A 19944-nucleotide genomic window follows, 5' to 3' on the forward strand; every position below is an offset into this window, starting at 1 on the left:
AGACTGGCATGGCAAGTGCCTGGTATATACCTGAAACATTACAATTACCCATGGCAGTGAGTTGGCATCCAGTAATTTCTAGACCAGTGTTGCCACCTTAAAAATTCAACTCTCCACTGGATTGGGAGCCAGTGGAAGTCGTAGAACATTGGTGAAATGTCCTCTCTTGCACTCTGTGCCGTGGCATTGTTATATTTTGGTATGGATGTGAACCCTGGGCTGAGGTGAGAGATGACTCCGCCCACAGGGCTCCTCCCTGTGGGCCTCACCATCGGTAGGCACGGTCTCAGAGGCTTAGGATACACCCGTAAGAGAGACTTTATTATAGAGGAGAAAGAGCAGAACCCGTGGAGCGGGGACTGCAGTAGAGATACAGTTCTTGAGCAAAGGATATGCCCAGGGTGATATCTCAGAAGTAGATATTCAGTAGTGACCTGCGGAGCAGGGCACACCAGGCAGTCTTCTCAGTAGTGGAGCAATTACCTCAGATGCGCAAGTCCGGTAGTGGCCCGCAGCGTGGAGTACGCCAGACAGCCTTCTCAGAGATGAAGGAACTACCTCAGGTGTGCAGATCCAGTAGTGGTCCACAGCGCGGGGTATGCCGAGGATGACTGTACGATGATGGTGATACTGAGGTAGTCAGAGGTACGGAAGCTCAGAAGGTTCCTGAGGAAGTTGAGGCAGCAATCTGCAGCGCAGGGTATGGTGAAGCGAATCCTGCTGAGGAGGACGCGGTAGTGGCCTGAGGTATGGAGTACACGCAGGGGATCCCAGCAAGGCTTGGTAGAGTTGTAGTACGAGGAAGTACTCACAAGACGTGGTTCCAAGAGAAGTCCTGTGAAGTAGAACAAACAGGAGTTCAAAGGCAGGAAGGGCCCTCTGAGGAGTGGATAGCCTAGGAACGTGGAAGAGCCCCCAAGGAGCAGGTACTCAGAGCGTTCCCACAGCAAGCCAGGAACTGGAACCGGTAGTCCAAGTGAAGTGGATTCAGCAACGAGGAAACTCCTTGCTAACTCATTAGTGCATCGGGCCTGTCTGCTTAAGTACAGGTAGCGAGACTACGTCATCCGGAGGGGACGCCCCCGAGGTTCCCACCATGACGTGTACATAGCTGGCCCATGCACACACGCATGTGCCTATGTGACTCCAGAAGCAAAATGGCGGTCGGCAGCGCCCACGCCGTCCTGGGAACGCCAGGGAGGTTGGCGGTGACTGGCAGAGGCTGCCATTCGTCCCAGATTACATGGTGCAGTGAAAAAAAAAAAGGAGGTGAGCATGAGAGGTCGCAGCCATCTGAGACTGACGGGCGCAACAGGCATTCTGAAGAGGTTACAATGCCTTCAATTGCAGATGCTGGCAGACCTAGATATGCTGAGTTACAGTAATCTAAAACTGGAAACAAAAGGGTCTGAACCACAGAGCGAAAGTCTCCCAGGTATAACAGAGGCTTAAGTCCTTGGAGAAGACGCAGTTTATAAAAAACAGATCTCGCTATGGCCTTAATCTGGGCAATAAATGATAACTTAGAAATGTTTATGAACCCAAGGCGCTCTGCCTGAGGAACAATCTTTAGCTCTGAGTCATTGATCATAACAGATAGTGGAGGGAGCACTGACACACTGCACTGAATTCCCAAAACTTAGATTTTTGGAATCACATCAATGGCAGATAAAGGGAGATGCTGAAAACTCATACATTGTCATCGATGGGAGACTCCATCAGTCCATGACGACATATTTGCACATGTCTGATCCAAGAACCAGGCTAATTCGCAAAGCTGTGCTATTCTGAAAACCAGACCGGTTTGCAACACTAGAGGACCAGAATTCGCCATCACTGTCATGGTTTGTTTTTCCCACTGTCTGTTTTTCCTTAAACTTTAAAATTTCCAATGTATTTGAATGGGGTGTTTACAACCTGTATCTCTGATCTCCTGGAAGTTGGTATTCATAACAATACACCAGTCATATTGTATGACCCCAATACTGTTGACAGCATGTGCCCAGGGCTGGCACAACCCACTATGCAAGCCGTGCACCTGCACAGGGTGGCGGCCTGAGGCGGAGACCGAGTGAGCTGCTGGCACGGTGAAGAAGAAGAGCCCGGGGCTGTGCGGCGAAGAAGAAGAAGAGGACAGGGCCACACAGCAGTTCCCAATCCGCTGCACGGCAATGAAGAGGAAGAGGACAGGGCTATGTTTGTGAGTGTATGTATGCGTCTGAGCATATATATGTGAAAAAAAGGGATTTTGTGTGCGTATGTATATGTAAGAGGGAACATGTGAGTGTAAGCATGTATATGTAGGAGGGATTCTGGGTGAGCATGTGTGTGAGTGAGAATGTGTGTGAGAGAGAGGGAGCATGTGCATGTGAGCGTGTGTATGTAAGAGGGAGTAAGCATGTGCGTGTATGAAGGAGAGAGCATGTGTATGCATGTGTATGAGAGAGGAGAAAGTTTATGCATCTCTCTCTCGCTGATCCACAACAATCTGAGTGTATGGAAATCAAAAGTTTCCAGGTAGGAAGAGCGTGAATTATTTTATCCTTATTCGTTTTAATTTCTGGATGCTATTTGTGTCTGCTGTTTTGAAATATTTTATTGGTATTTGAGAAATTTAAAACAAATTGTTTATAAGTTTTTAATTAATGGATCTTCTGTTCACCAGCTGTTTTGAAATATTCTTTTTATTAGTATGTTTATACTATTATGATTAATGTATTTATTTTATTTCTTGATTTTATTAATGTCTGAGGATTGTGATGTTTTCTGTTTTTCCATTGTTACACTGCATAGAGACTGCCTTGTTGAGGTTTTCCTAACCAGTTTTTGCCTGCATGTTTCTATTTATACTTTATGGTTTCTTTTTCCTGTATTTGGTGAGGGTCTGCTGTGTTCTGCATGTGTGACCGAGGAGAGGTATTCTGCTAGCTTGGTTTGTTCTGTTTCCTAATCTGAGGTGTATTGGTGTTTTAGGGCTTGGTGTAATATTTGCAGTGTTGCCTTTTCATAGGTTGGGTTGTTGTTTTTTTAAGTGCTGGCAGTTAGTGCTGTTTTGGTGTGGGAGGTTTTTTATATTGTAATTGTAATTTACTCATGGCTTTCTGAGGGTCAAGCCCACACCAACACGCATTACTGTCTCCCTAATGCCATATGGGTTCCAAGTTCTTTTTTTGTAGGGTTTTCTGGGTGACACCAAAGAAGTGCATGCAAATAATTGTTGTGATATTTGTTTTACCTCAGAAGACTGTACTTGGACTATACTTTTTCATGCAAACTCTATTATAAATGCATCATTTTTAATTGTGTACGTGGCGAGAGCAGGAGATGGGGGTGCAAGGGTATAAGATTTGCCTATGGCACCTAATACTCTTGCACCAGCAATGGATTCCAGGCGAGGGGGTGAAGACCCAGAGGGTAGAGGGGTGACAGCAGGGCCAGTGCAAGGAGATTAGGAGCCCTCTTGTGCCCACCCCCAGGTCACGTATTTTGTCACCTCATTGGCCTCAGCAGAACAGAACTATTATATGTCAGTACTGGAATTTTTGTGTCTATGTTTGACCGTGCATCCCACACATCACGGTAAGGAAGATGTGTTTGGGTGAGAGCAGGGAGGGAGGCTGGATCCCAGCCCTGGCTCTTTGTTGCAGTGATCGGCGGGTTAAGCACGGGAAGATTCACAGAGGACCGCGACTATGGGCAGGAGAAAGGGAAACCCTCGGGGGGGGGGGCCCCCCCCAGCTCTGTCTTTTGGCAGCTAGTTGAGATTGGGGTGAGCAGGGACACAGCGGTGTAACAGCACAAATCAAATCTGATCAACAGGGGCGAAGCTGCCATCCCAAAGCAATATCCTTTCCCGGTACTTGAATTGCACATGGAAAACGTCTGCAGGCCGTGCACATCTGAGCGCGGTAAAGTGGAGTAATCTGAGTGGGTCTGCACGATTTATTACTTATACAATCCAGTCTCCCTTTGTATTGATTTGATTAATGGACAATGATTTTTTTTTTTTCTAATCGACCTGTATGTTCTGCTGCAGATCTGTGTCTTTCACGAAACCTTTTACGTGTGCAGGAAGGGGCCAGAGTTGCGGAAACCAAAAGGCTGAAGAGCTTGAGGAGAACAAAAGAGGTTGTAGTATCTATTCCTGGTCGGTATTTTACAGGCAAAATGATAAAGCCAGAAAGAGGGCCATTTCTTCTGTAAGGCACCTGTCTGCAGAGAGGAAATGGGGTTCCAGATGACCTGAAACATGAATAATTCAACAATGAGAAGGATTGCCTAAAAGAAAGAATCTGTAAGCGCCATTGCAGACTCAACACCTCCTTCCGACCCGCCCCCCGACTCCTACCTCATACCTAGAGAGCGTGTGCTTCTCTGGGCCACGAGCAGGTTGGATGCTGCTCATGGCCCACGGAATCTCTACTCCTCTTTGCCGCCACTCGCGGCCCCCACATGGCTGCCCTACTCTTCGGCACCCCCTAATGGTTGGCGCCTAGGCGCCTGCCTACTTTGCCTAATAGGAAGCGCCGGCCTTGGGTTGGGTTTTCAGAATCTCCCCATTTAATATGCACATTAAGTATAAGTATGAGATATAGCTGCATACTTTGGATCCCAGGATATGTACATTTATCTCTGTGATATTCATGTCGATCTCCTCATTGGCTGTGAGGTCACATGTTTGTATAGCTGATGTTAGACACATTGGAGCCCAGGGCAGAAACTAAGGAGGGCACCTCCGCCATCAGTCACCCCTCAATCCCAGGTCCTCTCCCTCCTCTTCCTTCCAATATCTCCTCCCCACCATGGCCCTTTCCCTGATCTTCCCATTACAGCCTACGTCCCATCCCTCCATCCCCTGCAAACCGTGTTCTCTTCTTCCTACTCCTGAACTCCCCACCAAAATTCCCAGTCCTTCCTCCTGATCCTTAGCCTTTGCGTTTCCTCCTCTTTTCCCGCCAGTCCTTGAATTCTATTCCCTTTCCCCCACCCCTTTCCCCCAGCTCTTCGTGCTTGTGACCTGTGTGTCTGTGTCAATTGACCTCAACCTCCAGCGCTGCTCTTGCCTCGACTTCAAGTCTCCTTATCTCTCTGAGGCCTTCTCCCTGGCATTAAGCGCCGGTGCCGAGGCCCGCTCAGGACAGTCTTCTCTTTACGTGGACCGCGTGGCAGGTCCTGAGAGAACACGGGGTCCCGTGTGATTCATTCCGTGACAGTGGGCCTGTATTGTGCAAATGGATCTGGGAAGGCTATTGGGTGTGGCAGGTGGGTGCTGCAGCATCACCTTCCTCTTATTGGACACCACCACCGGCAGCAAACCAGTCGTGGAGGGAGGGGAGAAGAAAACAACGAGCAGGCGAGAAGAGGAGGGAAAAAATTTCATGCCTCCTCTCACCTCCAGGCCGACGGCAGCAGACCCCCATAATTCATACCTTGCCATCTGCCGCAGTGCCCCTTGGGAGGTTAAACATATGGACAATTGCCCTGCTTGCCCCCTTTCCCTCCACCCAATGCCAGCCGTGGCCAGGAGGACAGGGTTGGATGCCACTGATATAGACGCTACAGAAATAAGGAGTCCCTTGGTCACAGAGCTTACGGCCCTACAGGGAAGGTGTGAAGGACAGGAATTAAACTCCGATCTCTGAGTCTCACTCCGTTACCAGGCCACGCCCTCATGTTTGCGAAGAGCGACTCGTGCAGGTGGAACAAACCAGTGGGCCTAGGGAGAGGCGCGATTAGGGCAAGAAGAGCCAAAATAAAACAATTTGTTCTATACAGACATGTAAACAACTTCCAGATAGCGCAAATAAAGAGCAGGTGGTTAAGCCACCACCAGTTTGTGTGCGCACAGCAGGAATCACCGATAACACTATGCGGTCAAACAAAAAAATATTCAGAACTTTCTAGGGACAGCAACCAAGTCTGGGCTATCCTTGGTGGCCAGCGTGAACGCTGCGATTGATCCAGGCTCTGTGGCTAGTGCACCTCCCAGCGATAAAGACGGACCTGTCATGTTGACTGGTGGCAAGAGAAGAGCGCTCCCGACTTCTTCCTCCGCCTAGAGGGAAGCTGCAGGGATCGGTCCCGGGCCTGGCTGCTAGGAGGGGGAGCGGGCACAGGACACAGATCCTGCCGACCTTCCCCTCCCACATTGGTCTCCTATCGGGGCATGAAAACCATGTGGGAGGCGGGGCTTCCCTGGAGAATGCAAACCTTCTGCTATTGCCACTGGCAATAGCGTGCAGAGTAATCCTAGAAGTTAGAGCCGCACGCTATCGCCGCAAACCACGGACGTTAAAGTTCAAATCCCGCTGCTACTGCCTGTGGCCTCGGGCAAGTCACTTCACCCTCCATTGCCCCAGGCACGAACTTAAGTTGTTAGCCTTTGGGGACAGGGAGCTACCTACGGTACCTGAATGTGACACGCTTTGAAGTGTCACAGAAGGCAGGATATAAATAAAAACAACGTTATTAATGCTGCTTCTGGGCTTTTAACTGACATGCCAAGGGCTGCTCCTCCCGTGTAAAAGAAGAGGCGATGGGGAGGGAGGGAGGAAGTGGTGGGTTTTGTAGGAGAAGAGTGGATGCCTACAGGGTCTCACAGAGGGAGTGCAGCAGGAGGGCTTCACTGGGATATTTTTGGGCAAGGAGCTTGCAGCAAAAACCAGACTATAAGCTGATGAGGGAAAAGCGGGCAAGAGCGAGATAAAGAGATTCGGTAGGAGTGTAGGAGGCTCTCTCCCCACTCCTCTCTTCCTTTCCCTTCTGCTTCTCCATCTCTTCTCCCCCATTCTATTTGCCCTCCTCCCTTCTGCCATCTTTTTTTTCTGTCTCTCCTCGCCACCCTGTGCTTAGGCCTCACATTTCATCATTGCACCAGGCCCCGCTTCATTGTAAAGGCAGCTCTGATCAAATGATCAACGTCATGTACACCAGTGACTAATCCCAGAGTTCAGACTCCATCATTAGAACTGTACAAACCTTTTAAAAAGACTTGGCAAACTAATTTGACAAATCTGCGAGGATTTATGCAGGTCCGTGAAAGTAATTTGGCAGTTATGTTTTGTTTTGGGGGTTTTTTTTAACTCAATAATGTGGATGTCTATGAATCAGATTCAGATCTGATCGGGTTTTCCCCAGATTCACCAGGAGGAAGACCCCCTAACCCTCTAGCAAATCCGGGGAAATTTTACAGTTCTGGAAAGCAAGAACCTGACCGAAGTTTGCTTGGTTCCAGTTAAGCCTCAAAGTACTTGCGGGTCTCTGGCCATCAGCACAAAGTAAATGACCTCCAGAAGCCCTGGATGGTGCATTCTTCACAAGCTATACTGAGGAAGACACGCAGCGGTGCGGCAGGCAGCAAAATTAACCGGACATCTTTATCAGATGAACTTTACCCGGATATCTGGGTACAAGTGCCGTTGAATATCCCCAGATATTTATTTATTTAACATCTTTTCTATACCGTCGTTAAGCTAGGTGCCGTCACAACGGTTCACAATAAGGCACATAACATCATGTTGCTTAAATGTGTTAAATTATATCAACTAAACAGGTGCCATCAAGATAAGGTAACACCTGTTAGGGATAGGGCCCTATCCCTCACTTGAGTTAGTCTGGCTGTTTTCACTGAGGGAATAGTTAGTAGGGCTTTGTTTGCCGATCTCAGGTTCCTATGAGGGACGTGTACATGAAGGGCCGTGTTCAGCCAGTCTGCTTTTCGTCGTGTATTAATTTATGTATGGTGCATAGGGTTTTGTACTGTATTCTTTGCTCAATGGGTAACCAGTGTAGTTCAATTAGGGTATCGGTGATATGGTCTCTCTTACTTTTACCAGTTAGAATTCTTGCAGCTGTGTTTTGTAATACCTGTAGTGGTCTTATCGTGGTATAGGGTTTACTGGTAACTTTAGGCCTGCCCTTGTCCGGCTGTCTTTAGCCAAACTGTGCTAAGTATCAGTGCTTGCTGGCTACATTTTCACCCTAGCCCCAGAATTGCCACTTCTTCACAGGGAAAGTTTGTCTGGACAAAGTCTGAGCAAGGATGGAAATTTAGAAAAACAAAGGTTTGTCTGGATAACTTTGGAAATTACCCAGACAAATGTTTTGAGTATCAAACTTCAGTGTTACCAGATGGATCCAAGTCATCAGGGACAGGCAGAGCCAGTCCTGGTTTTCTCCCCAGTTATCTATGGACCTGTAGCTGTAGTTCTGACTTCATGACCCTTCTCATCTTTTTATTTTGGGGCACATCATGTCCACGAGCCAGGATCATGGAGCAAGGGATCTCTTGGTCAACTTCCCCCCCCCCCGGCTCTCGTCAAAATCATCTGTATGACTAGGAGATAGCATTGGGCTCAAAAGACACCCTGGGACTGTGGGGTGGAGTGGGGTCGTGTTGTGTTCCAATATCCAAGCTGTAGGGATGCGCTGTCATTTTAAGATGGCAGGGCAATAAGGGCGACATTTGGGTTTTGTTTTATGCTATCTTCCATCCAAAATGGCAGAAAAAAAAAGGATGAAATGTCATGTTGTATCTATTTTAGTGCATGCTGAAGAAACAGAAAATAAAAATAAAACAAAATTAAAATTAATTTTTTTTCCATGCCCCCACCTACAGAGCAGAACATTATTTCGTGGGGTTTGGTGGACATCTTGCTGATCAGCAGACACCGAACACTGTGGTCTGCTCCTCTTCTTCCTGTTGAGATTATCTTCTGTATCTGATCATTTACAGGCCAATACTCAAAGGTTTTGCCCGGATAGCTTTTTGGAGTTATCCGGACAAAAACCCAGAAACTGGAAATGTCCAGGCCCCTTCAAAGTTCCCAGCTAAATTTTATCTGGGTAACTGTTTACCTGTGACAAATGTAGCCAAATAAAAACAGGCAGTGACTGACACATTCTGTGGGCTGAACTAAACTTTGGCCCATGAGAACTGATATTTAGCACAATCTGGCTTATATTTACCTGGGTAAGACTGGTTGGGAAAATCGCTGCCCTGAAGTCACCCAGGTACGTTCCACTGAATAGCCAGGTAAAGTTACCTGGGTCGCTATCCCACTCACTGAACATCAACCTCCAAAGTTTATCCCTCTGTGCATGCTACGGTCCCGGGCCGTGCCCCGGTCCCTCCACCTAACTCGGGGGCGGCCCGGGCCGTTTCGGGGCTTCCTCGGGCCTGCAGGCCCTCCAGCGCGTCTCTCCCTCCTCGGGAGAGATGCAGACGGTCCGGGTGGCTGGCCCCGGCCCTTGACGCGCGTGCAGGGGGAGGAGCTCCTCTTAAAGGGGCCAGCCGGGAAAACCCTCTGTTCTGCTGTGGATGACATCAGACGCCCTCAGGGTATAAGTACCCTGCATCTAGATCACTCCAGTGCCTTGCAACAAGATTCCTGGTCTTCGGCCTGCTGTTGCTGCGTTCCTGGTTTGCTCTTTGTCCCGCTTCTGCTCTGCCCTCCTTGCTGGATTGATTCTTCTGGACTCCGACCCCTGGACTGGCTTTGGACCGCTCTCTGGACTTCGACCTCTGGTTTGGCTTTGGACCGCTCTCTGGATACAGACCCCTGGACTGGTTTTGGACTGCTCTCTGGACACCGACCCCTGGACCGGCTGCGGACCATTCTTTGGACTCCTGGACCGACTTTTGGATTACCTACGACCTGCTGGAGGCACCAGCCATCTGGAACCCACGACCTGCAGGAGGCGCCTGCATCCAGACCATCATCCACCTTCAGGGAGTTGCCTAAGTCCCAGTGGCCGTGTCCCTACGGGCTCCTCCTGGGGGGACTTCGGCTTCCAGGGTGAATCTCCAAAAGTCCCAGCGGCTGGACTCCTAAGGGCTCCTCCCGGGGGAGTGCCGGTCTCCAGGGTGAAGATTCTTCTATCACCAGGTTCCAACGTCGTCCGTCCTCCCAGTGGGTACCAAGTCCTTGGTCGCATAGGACTCCACCGTAGTCCAGTCTCTCAGCTTGCTCAGAGCCTCCGAACCGCCTCCTGGTTGGGAACTCTTGCTGTGAACCTCTACAGCACTCCATCCTCTGTCCCAACCGGCCCAAGGGTCCACAAACACAACAGTGCACTTTTATCAGTTTGCTCTGTCATCACAAATTAATCTTTTTTTTTTTAGTTGCTATTTTTAGTTTAGACCGCATTCAGTTCCATGAATAATCTCCCAAATAGAGGGTGGTAGGGGAGACAATCAACTGATTTTCTTAGAACATTGGAAGAACATGTCTACAGATGCAATGGGGCAAAATCTCAAAGTGGTTCTGCCTGCCCCTAAAGACAAAATCTCAAAGTGGTTCTGCCTGTCCCTAAAGACATAGGACTTTATCCAACAAAAATTATTTCCTGCAGGATCAGAATGGGAAAAATATCCTCTTTGAATAACGCCCATGAAGTCATTATTGAACCCTAGCCAACAATCTCCTACTAAGACCAGCTGGCTGTTGCTATTTTCCACTGTTTGTTGACTCGGATTTCCACTTTGTAAGTATTTGCTAAGGGATTAGCAAGTTACATAAGGTCTCCTCCCCTGAGACCTGATCCACAGATAATGAGCTAGGAGTGGCTAACCTTAGAACAAGCTCCAAGGGTATTCTGTGGAGAGAAGATGCCTCTTGTTATTGCTGGCTGTGCCTTCTAGACCAGGGACTGTGATTTGTTTTGCTGGACCTGCTGCAGATCTTGCTCCTGTGTGTCTGACTGGGTCACTTGGGACAAGGGTTGCCATCTCACCCCAGGTCAGCTGATCCAGGCTGATCTGATTTTCTTAGGGAATACCATGGGACAAAATCAGGACTGGATCAACTCTTTTGGTTGACCTGGGATGAGGTGACAACCCTAACTGAGACCTTCAGTGATGGGTTTTTTTTTGGAACCATTTTATTAATGATGCATTCCTAATTTTTTGCCACAAAACACATGAAAATATAAGAAATAAAATATAGTTTGATAAAAAAAAAAAAAAGAGAGAATTGAGAATAAGACCTAAGGAGGATGTAAGAAAACCAAGGAGCAGGCATGCTGATAGTTACACTAGTGCCTTTGTAATGGCCCACTGAATCAAAATTAATGTTCCCTGATGGGAGACAGATGCGATCTGAAAGTCACAGAGCAGCTACACATCCACAAGCGAAGTGATGCAGTATCAATGGAGGAGCTTCAAGGGAAGCCAGTCCTTGGCTGTGGTACCTCTCTGAGTATTACTGAAGGCCTGCATGACCCGCAGTAATCAATACTTTTTAGAGGATGGCATTCCCACCCTTCTGTCTGTCCTTCTGACTATTTGTGCTACGCTAAGCCAGACAGACTCTGACCCAACCTGCCAAGTTAAGAATGACTTTGCTTTGAAGCCATGATGAATATTAATTTACCTGTTGTCCCCTCCTTCTTTTTAATCTTATTCCTTTTCTTTTTCTCTAGAAATATATTTTTTTCTTATATTTTCATATTTTATTGGAATAAAAGTTGTGCGATGTTTATTATGGCCATATCCCTTCCTTCCCTTGGCCCATGCTTCTCTTATTATTATAGTCATGTTTTACTCCTCTTTCTGCTTAACGTTCCTAAGGCGCCATTAACTGGGCCAAATCTACCTTGTAGGCACCCCTAGGCACAAGAGGGCTCTGTCCTAGTGGCACTTCCTCACAAGCACTGCTCAAGCTGTTGGGCCTGCTGTCTTGCAGCAATTCTAGTTTATAGTGTTCTGACTGCTGCCAGCCCATAATCACCGGTACTTTTAAGGGGGTGGGTTAGATGCAGGCCCTGGGTTTGCCAATAGACACACTAGGCTTATGACTAGGGTGGCAAAAATGGGGAGGTCATCAGGCCAGCTCAAGAATGCTGCCTCCCCATTGTGCTGAACCTCTCCAGTGCAGACAATAGGGGTGGAGGGTTCAAGATGGAAGGAAGAGAGCAAGAAAAAGTGCTCTACACCCTACTCCAGCCCTTCTCCTCCTGCCACTCAGGGACAATTACAATTTTAATTTATTGGCAGAATGTTGTTTTATTTCTTTTTATGTGTTTTTATTATTATGTTTATGTATAGTGTAAACTGTTTTATTGTATCTCGCTATGATGCATATTCTGATAAAATGAACAAACAAACATGAGGGTATGAGGTGAGCCTGGAGCCGACAGAGCAGAGCAAAGAAGGCTGTGACTTAGATCTTCGGCTCTAATGTCTCTTGTCTGGGGGAGGGGGGGCGACAGCACTATGAGTGCCAAGGGTCAGCAAAATGCTAAATCTGTCACTGGTTAAATGGGATGCTGTCGCTCAGTGCTTATAAGAAAGTGCTGCCAGGACAGAGGAAGAGGAGGGGGCGGTGGCGTCCCTTTCAGTCTGGTGCCCCTAGGCCCTTACCTAGTGGGAAATCCTGGCCTGGCTACTAGATGTACACAGTGCTACATTTCACATATATCAGGGTGATACCTAGGGATGCCAGGGGACCCAGGAGGGACATTTTCAGCCCTGGATTTCTGGCAAACCCCATCCAGATACATTCTGGTACTTACAGTGCTGACATCAAATAGCAGAAGCAGGAACTACAAATACCACAGTGCCTTGGGATAAAGGTGGTCAACCACACAATAATTTCCGGGCTGCACCTCTCTTCTGGCTCCCTCTGATGTCAGCACCGTGAAAGAGGGAGCCAGAAATGTCACGTTCTGGAGCCAAAGAAGCAACAGCAAGCCCTTCAGCCCGCAGAAGCTGCAAACGTTGGAAGAGAGCAAAGTCTTATAAACACAAGGGTCGAATTGGCTAAGTGGCTCTGAACTTCAGAGGGAGGTGTCCCCTATCCCTCCCAGAAACCCACACCTGCACCAATAAGCTGGGTTACAGACTGTGGCAAACAAAAAAAAAAAAGTCTTAATAGTAAAAAAAAAAAAAAATGGGCTGTCAGTAAATAATCTCTCATTTTATGGGAGTTGGCAAACCTGATTGGGATACAAGTTTAGGACAACAGTCTCCTCCTTCCTTGGTCAGGTGGCAGCTCTGGAAGCTCGGATATAGGGTGCCCCCAATTAATATAGAAACAGCAGATGGGCAGCGTTTAACCCATCCACATCTCCCGCTCTGTTTTATCATCTCTTCCCCTCCCTCAGAGATCCTCTGTGCCTGCCCCATGCTTCAGAAAACCTTAATATACAGTATGTGTCCATCTACGAATCTGTAAACCCAGAAGATAAACCGCAACCAGTTTGGGGCCAATTATTGGACGGGTAGAATGCAAAGGAAAGGAATAAATAGTACATCTTCCATTTTATGAAGCTGTGGCAGCCCCGACACAGGCTCTGCATAATAAAGACGTCAGCAGAAATGAAATGGTGAAGATCAATAGGGACAAGGGATGCAGATGATAAAGAAAAGAACTAGTAAAATACATATTCCATGAATGAGTAATTCGGATGCGGAAGTAACACCACACAAAAAGAAGGGAACATGGGAGACATTGCCGAAAGCAGCTCTTCAGTATCAACCAATGGGAAAACGAGATCCAGGCAGCCCCAGGGCACTTCAGACCGACGGTGATCTATAATGAAACTAGAACAGAGGCTCTGCCCAATAATCTGTGAGAGACGATGATCTGCACAGACTACAAAAATGGAACTGCCACCTTGATTATGTAAAAAGTAAGGGAGTGGAGCGAAGTTGCTAATAAACCTGAGATAATTCCTCACAGCAAAAAGCATTATAAGCTCTCCCACAGTAAATTCCTCTGTATGATGTCAGATATCAAATCGGGCAGGACTTGAGTTCATGAACTCATCTCGTGCCAAAGCTGTAGATGAAATCTCCGATATCCCGTGACGCACATACCATGACCTCAGGTGTTCCTGGCTCCTGCTGCTAGCAACATCATCCAGTTCAGGTGAGGCTGACACAGGAAGCACCTTTGCTCTCATTCCCGTTTGCACTGCATGTGATGCTATCAAAAACACCTTTACCCCTCTTCAGGGTGGCCCCATAGCGCCAGGTCAGAAAGGGCAGGTGGATCCAGTTCTGGTTTTACTCCTCGTTACAGACCTGTGGGAGCATTTTCTCTTTGCCTAAGGATTATTCCAAACATTCTTTCTGTTCTAAACTTCTTGCCATTACATTTGCCCTACACCCGAAAGTAGATTTGCTATGATTGAACCTCCATGTGACCGATAGCCACAACAGCTCTTTCAGTATGTTTACTGTATTGCGCGCATAGGCCACTCTCCTGTGCGCGCAATACAGTAAATACATTTATTTAAATTAGGCCCGGCGGTAAAAAGAGGCGCTAGGGACACTAGTGCGTCCCTAGCGCCTCTTTTTGGACATGAGCGGCGGCTGTCAGCGGGTTTGACAGCCAACGCTCAATTTTGCCGGCATCGGTTCTCGAGCCCGCTGACAGCCAAGGGTTCGGAAACCGGACGCTGGCAAAATTGAGCATCCGGTTTTCAACCCGCGAGCTGTGGGCCTATTTCAAATTTTTTTTTTTTACTTTTTTAAACTTTCAGGACCTCCGACTTAATATCCGGTGCCCGGAGAAACTAGCGCCTACCTTTGGGTAGGCGCTAATTTCTGAAAGTAAAATGTGCGGCTTGGCTGCACATTTTACTTACTGAATCGCGCGGGAATACCTAATAGGGCCATCAACGTGCATTTGCATGTTGCGGGCGCTATTAGTCTCAGGGGGGTTGGACGTGCATTTTCGACGCACTATTAACCCTTACTGAATAAGGGGTAAAGCTAGCGCGTCGAAAACGCACGTCCAAATGCCGGCTAACTGTATCAGCCTGTAAGTGAGCACTTCTCTGTTGGACTTGCTTGCATTTTGAGAGGTGCTTCATTTCTTTAGAGATTTATTTTGAAATGTGATGTGATATTGGCTCTTCAATGCTATACTTTGCTCTTTTGCATTAGCTTGAGTTTGGTCGTTCCCTTTTTTTATTCTATTTGCATGTGGAGAGAGAGAGTCCCGTTTTGCTTAAAGAAATCAAAAGTAGGGGATAAAACCAGGACTGAATCAGTCCATTAGGTGTGACATGGAGCTGCGCTGTCACCCAGTCACTAGAATGGTTTCATTGCCTTTAAATACTTTAGCTTCTCAGTACACGATTTCAACCAAAGCGATTCATTTACACTGCCATATGAGGAAAGGTAGCCGTCATTTCTGTTTCTTGGTTTGTTTACTTAATTAATTTGACCTCTACTTCTGGCTTTGTGCAGAGTATGAGTAGGGACTTTGGTATTCAGGTTTTATTTTGTCTTTCCTAGGAATTTCAATGTTGCAAAAAAAAAAAAAAAAAAAAATCAGTGCAAAGATGACTTTGTTATTACAAACAGGAGAAATGCACTATCAATGGAAAAGTCATTTTTACAATGATTTTTTATGTTATAATACTGAAATTCCTAGAAAAAATTAAAATAAAAACTGAAAACGAAGGACCATAAGTATGAGCAGGCAAACTGTAATGCGCGTGAACTAATGGCCCAAAGTTGAAATGAGTATCGCAGTTTCATCAGGTCAAGTAGCAAAGCGTCCCCTTTTGGAGCTGCTGAGTAACACAGTAGATGACGGCAGAGAAAATAAAACAGTATGAGACTAACTTTCAGACAACTCCATGTGGCCACAAATGCGCGTGTACATGGCCGTGCAGAGATCTACAATAGTATGCGATAAGCGCGTTCTATAAAATACATGCAGTTCTGCCCTGCAACATATCCGTGTATGTATGCTTACATGCAAAGCACTGAGAGTGGATATGTCCCTGCATTGAACGCTCATGCTTTTCCTACTAGTTTAAAAAAGTACACCCGTACAAAGAAGGACTTGCTTGCGGAAAACCCGAATTTCACGCGGAAGTTGGTATATTTTTAAAAACACGCACACATAATTGAAATGACCTGTTTTACCAACTACTCCACCAGTCCACCCAGTCCTTCTCCAGTCATCAAGACCCTCCTGGTTCTTCAGCCTGAACTCTCCCCGACTCACCCTGACCTCCCACCCAGCCAATAATACACAATAAACAAGTCCGATATCAATTATACATGATGATAATTAGCAGGTGTAACATTATGCGAGTAAGTTGCCAAATGTAGGCGTGTCGCTTATATAATAGCAACCTATGCACGTAACTGGTGGCCCCACTCTGAAATGCTGCAGCCCGGCCCTTCAGTCACCCATATATATGACCGCGAAACCAAAAGTCTACACGTACTTTCGATGTTGATGAAATAGCAATTGCACGAGTGCAGGCTATTTCCGTGCATATATACTAATTTTTATGTGTGGAATTCTGTGTACGTAAACACCAGCTCTGCCCCAGCCCTGCTCTCTGGAATGCGCCCCTGCAGTTTGCAGAAAAGCACACGTGAAACCGGGTTATGAGAGCATTTTTACTTGAACTGAGCCCAGATCTATTTTAGTACAGCAATTTACATGTGTAAAACCTGGATTTATGTGCGAAAAATAGCTTTCAAAATTCAGCCCTAAGGTTTCAAGTGACTTGATGGTTTTTAAAGAATTTGTTTGATCTCTGTCTTGTTGCAAGCATGTTGCGAACTCGGTTACTTCTATATGAATCGTGCCATTAAAATGATTGTTTGCTAGTGCAAATTTTAGGTGTTAATGTTACCTTAGTTATTGTCTCAGTTATTCCCTTGTTCTTTGTAAACCGATCCGATATGGTTTTTACTATGAAGGTCGGTATAAAAAAGTGTTAAATAAATAAATAAATAAATAAATAAATAAATAAATAAATAAATAAATATTGTATTTATTTATTTTGTGGCGCAAGTGGTTTTGTCAGTTTATGTGATTTTATGATGTTCTATTGTCATTCATTGCGTAATATTAGTTGTTGTCCATCACTCTGAGCTATTATGAAAGAGCCGTTCATAAACTGAATTATAAATAACTCAAAATGCCTCGATTTATCCAGCTCTCATTAGGTGCACACTTCCCTTTCTCTTTCTTTGGAAAAATGTAATGTAATGCCACAGCATTCACCCCAGAGGTGGCTACCTGCATGCTTCCAAAGCAATACTCTGTACAGCGTGCGGGGACTCCATGTGGAGGAAGGACACTATATATATATGTGAGACATGGCTTTGAGATGATGGGGAGTTCAGGCTACTCTGTGTCTCTCTGTTCTCTCACTCCCAGACCTGTAGCAGGCAGGATAGTCCTTGAACATATTTCCTGTTAGGTCCAAAAGTGGGAAAGAGGAGGATGCAGAGACAACTGGACCATTTACATGGAGTTTTGTAACAATTACTTTAGAAAGCTCAATACATATTTTTTCAATAGGCAAAAATAATAGGAAAAAGGTCCTTTTTGAATAAGGTTCCTAGTTAGTTACAAATAGCAGCGCCACAAAAATGAACTGCAGTGCTTAACTACAGTGCTATGTGCTCTGGAAAGGAGAAAGAGCTTTTAAACTTCAGATATTTTTTTCTGTGACTCAGCGTTTGCCCTTGATCCAGAGAACAGCTGCTCCCTGCCCAGTGCCCCACACCAAGCCTGCCTGGGAATGCCAGGCTTCTGGAGCAGCTCTCTGATAGGCTCTGCAAGAAGTCAGAGGTCGGCCGGGTCCTTTATTAAGGGCCATCCATACCAGCCGAAGTGCTGCACCATTATGGTTAACAATTTTTAGAACTGAAATATTCACTTTTTCTTTACTCTGTTAGCAAATAGAACTTTCATTAAACATATTCTTATTACAAATATGTATATATACATTTTTTCAGGTTTATTTGGCTCAGCAGATTCCTCCTGCTCCACTGGGCTACCAGCTGACTTAGAACCAGCCTCTAGGTTGAGTTGCGGTGCCATCAGACTTCACTGACAACTCCCTGGGTTTATTGTCACTATTTTATAAACCCACTTACTTAGCAATGGTCTTTGGCACTCCTGAATGTTTAATCAAGGGCCTGAATCTGACCCATAGATATCTGAGATTTCCCTGCACCCACCCAGGGGCTGTGGACCCCAGCGCTGCAGATCTGAAGCCTTGGCTGGCCCCAGGAGCAGTCTCCTGTCCCAACAATCCAACCCATGCCCTCTGTCAGTGAACTACTGTGTCAGCCCTACCAATATTTTTTTATTGTAATTTTGTGATGGAGAGAGAGGAAGGCCTTGTCCTTCTGCTGATGGGTTTGGAAAGCCATGGGCCCTCCTTCACCTGGGCTCAGGTTTGATTGGAACATTAACTTGCGCTGTTGCTATTGAAGGTGATAAGGCAACGCCACATCCCCTGACTGTGGGTGCTGGTGCTGCTGATGGCAGCTGAAGGTCCCCCACCTGCATGTGCAGATCTAGGACGCAACCTTTAATGCATGCAGCTTGCGCCAATCCCATGCCTTCCTCTGCCAGCGCTGAGGACCCTTTGAGCCTCAGGCCCAGGCTGCAGCATTCTTTCAACTACGCCAACTGGGCCATCTCCGTCTCTTCTTAGACAACCCGGCCTATGTCATAGTCGCCCCTGCCTTGACTACTGTAACTCGATTTACACCGGGGTCCTGAAAGAAACAACCCAGCGTCTGCAATTCATACAGAACACTACACAAGTGCTACTGTGCATGTAAAAAGTATATGGAGAGGATGGCACCCAGTTTAAAACCTCTACACTGGCTTCATGCAACCAAGTTTAAAATGTGGTCCTGGCCTTGAAAGCCCCGAAACGGCGCTGCCCTGCTGAACCTGAGCCACAGCTTGCAGCCCTACATCCCTTCTCACCCACTGCAGTCCCTGCCACCCAGGGATCAGCGCCTCTCCAGTACCAGAGAAAGGAGCTTCTCAGGATCAGTCCCGCTTCAGATGTGAGTCTCCGAGAGCACCCCTCTTACAGAGAGGGCACTGTCAAATGTACCTGGATATACAGTGATGCTCCCGCCCACACCAATGTACACCCCAGCCTCAGCACCCAGCCCTGGCTGCACTGAACCTGGCACCCTGAGCCCACATAGGCAGTTCCCACTCTTCCCTGTGTCCTCCTTCCCTTCAGACTCTGCTTCTGCTGTCATTCAGTCCCTTACATGCTGTGCATCTTTGATGTGCCCTACAGGCTTCTTTGACTCTTTTGAGGGGAAACAAATAACTTTTTTTTTTTTAAGGCTTTCCAAGGTGCCCATCTACAGTGTTTGGAAAGCCGAGCTCACTGGAAAGACAGAGATGATGAGCAAGGATTAATAGTATGACTGAAATCATAAGCTGAGTCAGAAAAAAAACAACCCCCATGAAGCTGTGTGACAGTGAAATCAAAAGCCAGGAAGAAGCCGCTGGATGAAGAAAGAGGAAAGGCTGGAAGAGAAAGCCCCTGCCCTGCCTTCCACCGTGGAGCAAAAAACCTCGGCAAAGCTGGAAAGGGAAGCGCTGCAGAGGATCTCCCCCTTATAACAAATGAAAAGTCAGCCGCTCTCAGCCTGTCGGGGGGAAACAGATCACTTTTATCACCAGGGCTCTGCTGCTCTCCCCCAGAGTGTGCGGGCAACGGAGGCCACTCCAGACCGCTCTGGCAACTCATTTGCCTGCCCTCTTACCTGCGAAATGCCTGCAGCTCCAACTTTCTCCCAGAGATCCTCTGCTGTGTCACCGGTAAAATGCTCCGCCGGCTTCTGCTGGGCGGAATAAGTAGCAGCGTAAGCTGTTAATTACTTGGAAACTGGAGATCGCGGGGATCGTTCGGCCGCGTCTGGCCCAGATAGTCTGAGCAGCTTTATAGAGAGAGAGAGAGAGAGAGTTCCTAATACGGAGGGGACATGTGCTTGAGATGTCTCAAAAACCAAAATTAGAAGGAAGGAAGAAGGGGAATGAGTACCGTGAAAAATCAGGAACAGGGTGGGGACTCTGGGGAGGGTTGGATCCTCTGTTTTAATCATCAGCCAACTACTGAGCTGACCTTGGGCTACCTTGTCCTGCCTTCAAAACTCCTCCAGGAACTTGGGAAAATACTTACTGCTGATCGACC

At 47.0% G+C, this 19944-nt stretch overlaps 1 protein-coding gene across 1 annotated transcript in view; it reads right to left on the bottom strand.

Moving 5' to 3' along the window:
- LOC115097153 (NADPH--cytochrome P450 reductase) overlaps positions 1-19731 on the bottom strand; it is a 174300-nt gene extending 154569 nt beyond the window's left edge. The window contains exon 1 of the mRNA XM_029612705.1: positions 19517-19731. The gene's annotated coding sequence lies outside the window, so the exon portion shown is untranslated. The remainder of the gene's footprint in view (positions 1-19516) is intronic.
- Positions 19732-19944: the final 213 nt, after the last annotated feature.

Source organism: Rhinatrema bivittatum, chromosome 8 (assembly GCF_901001135.1).
Source record: "Rhinatrema bivittatum chromosome 8, aRhiBiv1.1, whole genome shotgun sequence".
In the NCBI taxonomy this organism is placed as follows: Eukaryota; Metazoa; Chordata; class Amphibia; order Gymnophiona; family Rhinatrematidae; genus Rhinatrema; species Rhinatrema bivittatum.